This window comes from Oncorhynchus mykiss, chromosome 8 (genome assembly GCF_057628025.1).
Source record: "Oncorhynchus mykiss isolate SJ-2025 chromosome 8, ASM5762802v1, whole genome shotgun sequence".
NCBI lineage: Eukaryota > Metazoa > Chordata > Actinopteri > Salmoniformes > Salmonidae > Oncorhynchus > Oncorhynchus mykiss.
Genome location: NC_143029.1, coordinates 8,050,611 through 8,060,000, shown reverse-complemented (window position 1 = coordinate 8,060,000; position 9,390 = coordinate 8,050,611).

Sequence of the window (9,390 nt, the reverse complement as noted above, 5' to 3'; positions counted from 1 at the left end):
TGCCCAAGAACACTAAGGTAACCTGTCTTACCGACTACCAACCCGTAGCACTCACATCTGTAACCATGAAATGCTTTGAAAGGCTGGTCATGGCTCACATCAACACCATCATCCCAGAAACCCTAGACTCACTACAATTTGCATACCGCCCCAACAGATCCACAGATGATGCAGTCTCTATTGCACTCTACACTGCCCTTGCCCACCTGGACAAAAGGAACACCTATGTGAGAATGCTATTCATTGACTACAGATCAGCGTTCAACACCATAGTACCCTCAAAGCTCATCACTAAGCTAAGGACCCTGGAACTAAACACCTCACTCTGCCACTGGATCCTGGACTTCCTGACGGGCCTCCCCCAGGTGGTGAGGGTAGGTAACAACACATTCGCCACGCTGCCACGCTGCTCCTCATCACAGGAGCCCCTCAGGAGGGGAGACCCTCAGGGGCGCGTACTCAGCCCCCTCCTGTACTCCCTGTTCACTCATGACTGCACGACCAGATCACCATCATTAAATTTGCAGACGACACAACAGTCTGATCACCGACAACAATGACAGAGACAGCCTATAGGGAGGAGGTCAGAGGCCTGGCCGTGTGGTGCCAGGACAACAACCTCTCCCTCAACGTGATCAAGACAAAGTAAATGATTGTGGACTACAGAAAAAAAGAGGACCGAGCACCCCCCCATTTTCATTGAGGGGGCTGTAGTGGAGCAGGTTAAGAGCTTCAAGTTTCAGTACATCACTGGGGCCAAGCTTCCTGCCATCCAGGACCTCTATACCAGGCGGTATCAGAGGAAGGCCCTAAAAATTGTCAAAGACTCCAGCCACCCTAGTCATAGACTGTTCTCTCTGCTACTACACAGCAAGCGGTACCGAAGAGCCAAGTCTAGGTCCAAGTGGCTTCTAAACAGATTCTACCCCCCAAGCCATAAAACTCCTGAACATCTAATCAAATGGCTTCCCAGACTATTTGCATTCCCCCCCCCCTCCCCTCTCCTCTCCACACCACTGCCACTCTCTGTTGTCATCCATGCATAGTCACAACTACATGTACATGCTACCTCAACTAACTGGTGCCCCCGCACATTGACTCTGTACCGGCACCCCCCTGTATATAGGAGAAAGATTTTGAAGGAGAAAGATTTTAGAGAATCGGACCGAATGAGAGGAATACTGAGGTACTGCAATATAGTGTGTGGGGTGGTGTGGTGTAGTGTGTGTGTGTGTGTGTTCCAGGGTATCTCTGTATCCTTTCGAAACGAGAACACAAACACATTTTTTTTTAAAGATAAGAAATCCAAATTGTATTCGACCTGTTTTGCTATCGAAAGGGAATAGTTTGTCTGCACGGTAAAAGGTTGGATATGTGTCTGGTACCACAAACGGGCACAGAGACGGGGTGTTTAATATGATGCAGATCTCTGGTGTATATCTGAAGAGGATGGGGAAGCCCGGATTGGCTTATCTAGGAATGTCAGCTATTTCCAGGGGTCTGGGTCACTCAGGGGCAGGAAGGAAGACATACTGATAGAGACATCGACCCTCTGCTCGCTTCCAGATGGATTATGAGTGGAGATGATCTCCTTTTGCAATATGTTGTTGTCGTCTCTCGTATAGTGTCAACAGTGCTATGACAAAATGTCTAAATGACCTTCAAGATTGTGGCGACGGACAGATTTTATTCCATCTGGCATATTTACTGACATGAGGAAGTCAGACTGTATTCCATCTGGCATATTTACTGACATGAGGAAGTCAGACTGTATTCCCTCTGGCATATTTACTGACATGAGGAAGTCAGACTGTATTCCCTCTGGCATATTTACTGACATGAGGAAGTCAGACTGTATTCCCTCTGGCATATTTACTGACATGAGGAAGTTAGACTGTATTCCATCTGGCATATTTACTGACATGAGGAAGTCAGACTGTATTCCCTCTGGCATATTTACTGACATGAGGAAGTCAGTGTATTCCCTCTGGCATATTTACTGACATGAGGAAGTTAGACTGTATTCCCTCTGGCATATTTACTGACATGAGGAAGTCAGTGTATTCCCTCTGGCATATTCACTGACATGAGGAAGTTAGACTGTATTCCCTCTGGCATATTTACTGACATGAGGAAGTCAGTGTATTCCCTCTGGCATATTCACTGACATGAGGAAGTCAGACTGTATTCCCTCTGGCATATTTACTGACATGAGGAAGTCAGACTGTATTCCCTCTGGCATATTTACTGACATGAGGAAGTCAGTGTATTCCCTCTGGCATATTTACTGACATGAGGAAGTCAGACTGTATTCCCTCTGGCATATTTACTGACATGAGGAAGTTAGACTGTATTCCCTCTGGCATATTTACTGACATGAGGAAGTCAGACTGTATTCCCTCTGGCATATTTACTGACATGAGGAAGTCAGACTGTATTCCCTCCGGCATATTTACTGACATGAGGAAGTTAGACTGTATTCCCTCTGGCATATTTATTGACATGAGGAAGTCAGACTGTATTCCCTCTGGTATATTTACTGACATGAGGAAGTCAGACTGTATTCCCTCTGGCATATTTACTGACATGAGGAAGTCAGTGTATTCCCTCTGGCATATTTACTGACATGAGGAAGTCAGTGTATTCCCTCTGGCATATTTACTGACATGAGGAAGTCAGTGTATTCCCTCTGGCATATTTACTGACATGAGGAAGTCAGTGTATTCCCTCTGGCATATTTACTGACATGAGGAAGTCAGTGTATTCCCTCTGGCATATTTACTGACATGAGGAAGTCAGACTGTATTCCCTCTGGCATATTTACTGACATGAGGAAGTCAGACTGTATTCCCTCTGGCATATTTACTGACATTAGGAAGTCAGACAGTGTATTCCCTCTGGCATATTTACTGACATGAGGAAGTCAGACTGTATTCCCTATGGCATACAGTGCTATCGGAAAGTATTCAGACCCCTTGACACTTTTCCACATTTTGTTACATTACAGTCTTATTCTTTCACATCAATCTACACACAATACCCCATAATGACATCACAATACCCCATAATGACATCACAATACCCCATAATGACATCACAATACCCCATAATGACAAATCAAAAACAGGTTTTTAGAAATCTGAAATATTGCATTTACATAAGTATTCAGACCCTTTACTCAGAACTTTGTTGATGAACCTTTGGCAGTGATTACAGTCTTGAGTCTTCTTGGTTATGATGCTACAAGCTAGGCACACCTGCATTTGGGGAGTTTCTCTCTGCAGATCCTCTCAAGCTCTGTCAGGTTGGATAGAAAGCATTGCTGCACAGCTATTTTCAGGTCTCCAGAGATGTTCGATCAGGTTAAAGTCCGGGCTCTGGCTGGGCCACTCAGGGACATTCAGAGACTTGTCCCGAAGCCACTCCTGGGTTGTCTTGGCTGTGTTCTTAGGGTCGTTGTCCATTTGGAAGGTGAGCCTTCTCCCCAGTCTGAGGTCCTGAGCGCTCTGGAGCAGGTTTTCATCAAGGATCTCTCTGTACTTTGCTCCGTTCATCTTTCCTTCAATCCTGACTAGTCTCCCAGTCCCAGCTGCTGAAAAACATCCCCACAGCATGATACTGCCACCACCATGCTTCACAGTAGGGATGGTGCCAGGTTTCCTCCAGACGTGACACTTGGCATTCAGGCCAAAGAGTTCAGTCTTGGTTTCATCAGAGCAGAGAATGTTGTTTCTCATGGTCTGAGAGTCCTTAGGTGCCTTTTGGCAAACTCCAAGCGGGCTGTAATGTAACTTTTACTGAGGAGTGGCTTCCATCTGGCCACTCTACCATAAAGCCTGATTAGAGCTCTGTCAGAGTGACCATCGGGATCTTGGTCACCTCCAAGACCAAGGCCCTTCTCCCCGATTTGCTCAGTTTGACCCGAGTGGCCAGCTCTAGGAAGAGTCTTGGTGGTTCCAAACGTCTTCCATTTAAGAATGATGGTGGCCACAATGCTGCAGAAATACGTTGGTACCCTTCCCCAGATCTGTGCCTCGACACAATCCTGCCTTGGAGCTCTACAGACAATTCCTTCCACCTCGTGGCTTGATTTTTGCACTGTCAACTGTGGGACCTTAAATAGACAGCATTTCCAAATCATGTCCAATCAATTGAATTTACCATTTATGTATTATGTAAATAAGGTATTCTTTACAAATTTGCACAAAATAAAACTGTTTTCGCTTTGTCATTATGGGGTATTGTTTGTAGATTGATGAGGAAAAAACACTAATATTTAATCAATTTTAGAATAAGGCTGTAACGTAACAAAATGTGGGAAAAGTTGAGGGGTCTGAATAATTTCCGAAGGCACTGCGTTTACTGACATGAGGAAGTCAGACATTTATGGCATTTAGCAGACGCTCCAGTGAGACTTACAGTAGCAAATATGTTTAAGTGCCTTACTGAAGTGCACATCGACAGTTATTCACCTAGTCGGCTCAGGAAAAGGCTTTTAGGAAGGCTTTTCCCATCCTCTTCAGATAAATATTATCACAACACACAACTGAAGACCATGTCCATTGATTTAACTGTTCTAAGTAAACCATCTCCTAAGCCAGGGATTCCCAAACTTGGGGTACCCGCAATGCCGTCGCCAAATAAAAATGTGATTCACATAAAAAAAAAACGTTTAAATAACATTCTTTTTCTTCACATTTTCAAACAGTCCATTTATTTGGGTGAGGTTTATTTCTCACCTGAGTAGCCTCGTTTCACTGACAAATATAAAATGAAACCATCTAGTGTTCAGTGAAATAACAACACCATGTCAAATACAGGTAGCTGTTACTCTCTCACGGGAATTCCACTAACGTATGTAGCCAAACGTAGCTGCTGCTCCTGTTGGTATCTGTACTGATGGCGCAAAAGCCATGACAGGGAGACATAGTGGAGTGGTAACGCGCGTGCAAGCAGTTTCTCCCGACCCCACTTGGGTGCACTGCAGCATCCAATGAGAGGCTCTTGCTGCCAAAAGAATGCCTGAAAGCTTGAAAGACGTTTTGGACACTACAGTGAAAACGGTTAACTTTGTTAAAGCAAGGCCCCTAAACTCTAGTGTATTTACAATGATGGCAAAAAAACAACATTTGAGATTGCGCTGACCCTGGTGTTAGAGGGGGTACGCAGCTGGAGGATGAATGTTTGAAGGGGTACGGGACCTTAAAAAGTTTGGGAACCACTGTCCTAAACCAATGACACAAACACTGTTTCCATAAACCAGACATCTGACCTCTTTTTTTTTGTTTAGGCTACAAAGTGCAACTGTCTTTGAAGGAATATCGAACACCTTATAAGGGAAAAGTTGACAATGCTTTGGTTTATTTTAGAAGACGTCCACACCATCTTGGATAAAAACAACAGACTCTTTGTTTCTGTGTCGGAAGATGGGATGATTTTCATACCAGTCTCACTGTAAACCACGAACTGCTGCTGATGGTGGTAGGAACCTAACAAAACAGCTAGGGAAAAGTGGCTAAAGGCTTAGTGATCTATTGTGGTCATTGGAATTAAAGTGTGTTTTAGTAAAAGGTTTTCATAAACATGTTTCTAGACTTTCTACAGATCTCAGGCCACCGTACAGATAAGGTTTGACAAGGGTAGTTGTTTTGTTCACAAACATCGAAATACGTTCACAATCACCAAAAGAAACGCAAACTGTTGTAGACAGACAGACAGACAGACAGACAGACAGACAGACAGACAGACAGACAGACAGACAGACAGACAGACAGACAGACAGACAGACAGACAGACAGACAGATAGACAGATAGACAGATAGACAGATAGACAGATAGACAGATAGATAGATAGATAGATAGATAGATAGATAGATAGATAGATAGATAGATAGATAGATAGATAGATAGATAGATGTGTAACTCCTACTGACTAATAGCAGTCTTGGTAAACAACCAAGCCAAATATTTAAAATGTTAAGTAGTGTTCTGTTCTAAATCTATGGTTGATAACTGCTGGTCTTTTCCAAGTGGTTGTAAATCTCTACAGTAAAATGTTAGTATTAACTTAAATCTCTCTCTCTCTCTCTCTCTCTCTCTCTCTCTCTCTCTCTCTCTCTCTCTCTCTCTCTCTCTCTCTCTCTCTCTCTCTCTCTCTCTCTCTCTCTCTCTCTCTCTCTCTCTCTCTCTCTCTCTCTCTCTCTCTCTCTCTCTCTCTCTCTCTCTCTCTCTCTCTCTCTCTCTCTCTCTCTCTCTCTCTCTCTCTCTCTCTCTCTCTCTCTCTCTCTCTCTCTCTAAGGGTTTCTTCACGTTCTGACATATCATTCCCAAAATAGCAAGACCTTAAGGGTTTTAAGGTGAGAGAAGAAGCATCAGAAGGGTTGGAGGAGCTTTGAGAGGGCATTTCACCCAAAATATGCCAAAGTCATTTAGGTATTTACTCTCTAAGCCATTACTGACGAGAGTTGGGTCTTGTGACGTGCCAGGGGAGAATAGCATTACTCACATGTTGGGGAAAAGATTCACAACCAAAGAAACTTAAATTAACCAAAGAGTCAAAGAGGATACATGGTGAACTATGACCTGTGGGTCACAAAACATGCAACATTAAATACCATATATTTAACTAGAGAAGCATCTAACAACCCCATTCATTTCCTTCCATAAATGGCCTGCCATGTCACTGGGACAGGAAATACCACAGCGTTTTACTATGTCATAGATAATTTAAAAAACCACAAGACGTATATCTTACTGTAGAGCAGTGATTTATACATATCGCTGAAACCACCACAGGACATGTCTACAATTTGTATGCATCGATTCTGCAAACGTGACATCATGCGCACTAGCCACAGTGTTATATTTGAGTCATCTGCAACCATGACATTTATCATCTGCTATCAATGTCAGTCAGTCTTGACATTCTTTTAGAAAACCATAAAAACAGTTATGGATTGGTGTTTGATCCACTTTCTCGGTATTCACACGTTTTTTCTAATTCTGTTGAATATCAATACAAAATGGTGATATTAGGTAGTTAACTGTAATGTGAGTGATACGTTCTCTGTTGTTAGGAGTCTTCAGAGTGCACTTCTTTTAATTAAACAACTTGGTTCAACTCGAACACATCTGCTGTTGTGTACGGAAACCATTCTACTACCTGGGAAGAGCTGGCAGGCACGTTTAGCTGAACTAACGTTAGACAGGTACGTGAGAGGCACTGAGACAGACCTGGTTCCTATTATCATCAACTAGCCCCTCCAGTTGGGTCTGTCCTCATGTGCTCCTGAGCTCTGAGAAGCTTTTCACCTCAGGGGAGAGAGAGAGGGAGGGAGAGAGAGAAAGAGAGAGGGACGGACAGAGAGAGGGAGAGAGAGAGAGAGAGAGAGAGAGAGAGAGACGAAGAGAGGGAGAGACGAAGAGAGGGAGAGAGAGACGGAGAGAGGGAGAGAGAGGGACGGAGAGAGGGACGGAGAGAGGGACGGAGAGGGAGAGAGAGAGAGGGAGAGGGAGGGAGGGAGAGAGAGGGAGAGAGAGAGAGAGAGAGAGAGAGAGAGAGAGAGAACGAGAGAGAGAGAGAACGAGAGAGAGAGAGAGATACAGTACTTCTTTACCTATGAGGTCATAACGGTGTCCACCTACGAATACAGGCACGTCTAGCCATAATATCTGATGACAACACAGCTGACTCCAGATGATACTACAGATCTCTCCTTTCACCTCTCAGAGACAAATCCCTTCTTCAACTAGGCCTTATCTTTAAATACATCAAATGTATGAACAGGAAATAAACGATTTCAACAGAATTCATTAAGTAAATGATATTTGGAGGGTTTGTGAAGATTCTTACTGCTACAAGCTTTATTATTTCTGATTAAATCATACTTTAGCAATCCTTGGGAGATTACGTCAGCTAATATACATAGCCTTGTCTGAGCGTTAGAGAGATTTGGGTGGCCTGGATTCCAACAACATTGTGCTTGTGGTTTGGTGAATTACGCTCACATGGGGATGATCATCCTTCCCTGACTGACTGACTCAGTCGGTCACACAATGTTGCAGTGTTTTCGCCAAAGCAACAAAAAAAACAAGCACCCTCTTCTTCACCCTTCAAAAGAGTACACATCATTGACTCCAGATATAGAGACACTTCACCTCCTGTGGGTTAGCATGCTACAAAGACCTCCATATAATAACACAATAGATCAATAGATGAGAAAGCCATCAATTCATGTTGATTTCATTATTCCCCTTGGGGTGCAGAGACACACACTGAGGTCAGCCTGCAGAAGACAGCCGCGATGACACACCAGCTATTCCCAGACTTGTCTTCTGGCTACTGGCAAAGATATCATAACTCTTCCAATCCAACAATCTCTTAAACAATGATTGATTTCGAAGGTTTCGGAGAGGACAAAAGCATAAAAAAAAAAGCAACTCAGCCTTAGAAAAAAATTATCCTGATTGACAACCATCCTTGATCAAGGCAGAAAACACTGAAGTGATTAATCAGACCAAGATCAACAACATCAGGCAATGACTACATCAAGCTTGTGTAACGATGTGCGCTGAGAGTCGGGTAAAGCAAGTTCAGGGAGTCAGTTTTTAATAAATAAACCGAAAGTAATACAAAACAAGAAACACAAAACAGCACACAGACAGGAAACAGAAACAATGACGCCTGGGGAAGGAACCAAGGGAATCAGGGAGGTGATGGAGTCCAGATGAGTGTCATAATGCACGTAACGATGGTGACAGGTGTGCCAGCCTGGTAACCTAGAGACCGGAGAGGGAGCACACAGTGACAGCTTGCGAATACAAACGTGTTGGATGCATTTGTTGATCGTTTAGATTGTGTTTCAGATTATTTTGTTCCCAATAGAAATTAATGGTAAATAACGTATTGTGTAATTTTGGGGGCACATTATTATTCTAAATAAGAATAGAATATGTTTCTAAACACTTCTACGTTAATGTGGATGCTACCATGGTTACGCATAGTCCTGAATGAATCCTGAATAATGATGAGTGACAAGAGTTACAGACGCACAACTATCATACCAGCAAGACATGCTAACTACTCACCATTATAATAACAGAGGAAGTCCGCATTGTTTTGGGGGGCGGTATGAAACAAAAGCGTATGTCACTACTTCACAGGAGAGCCATTTGAATGTAAACTTTTTTTAAATGAGTTCTGATTGGTCTGCCATGTAGTAGGCTTCTGTCTGTAACATGAGCTGCTCAGTAGGTGTCGACGCAGCTTTTATGAAAGATATAAAGCTATCCATGGAGAACTGCAGAAGTGTTGCTTTCCGCTCTCTGGAGGACCACGTTTTGAAATCAGTGAAATTAGAGTATGATAACTAAGGAGATGGAGGCAATTCT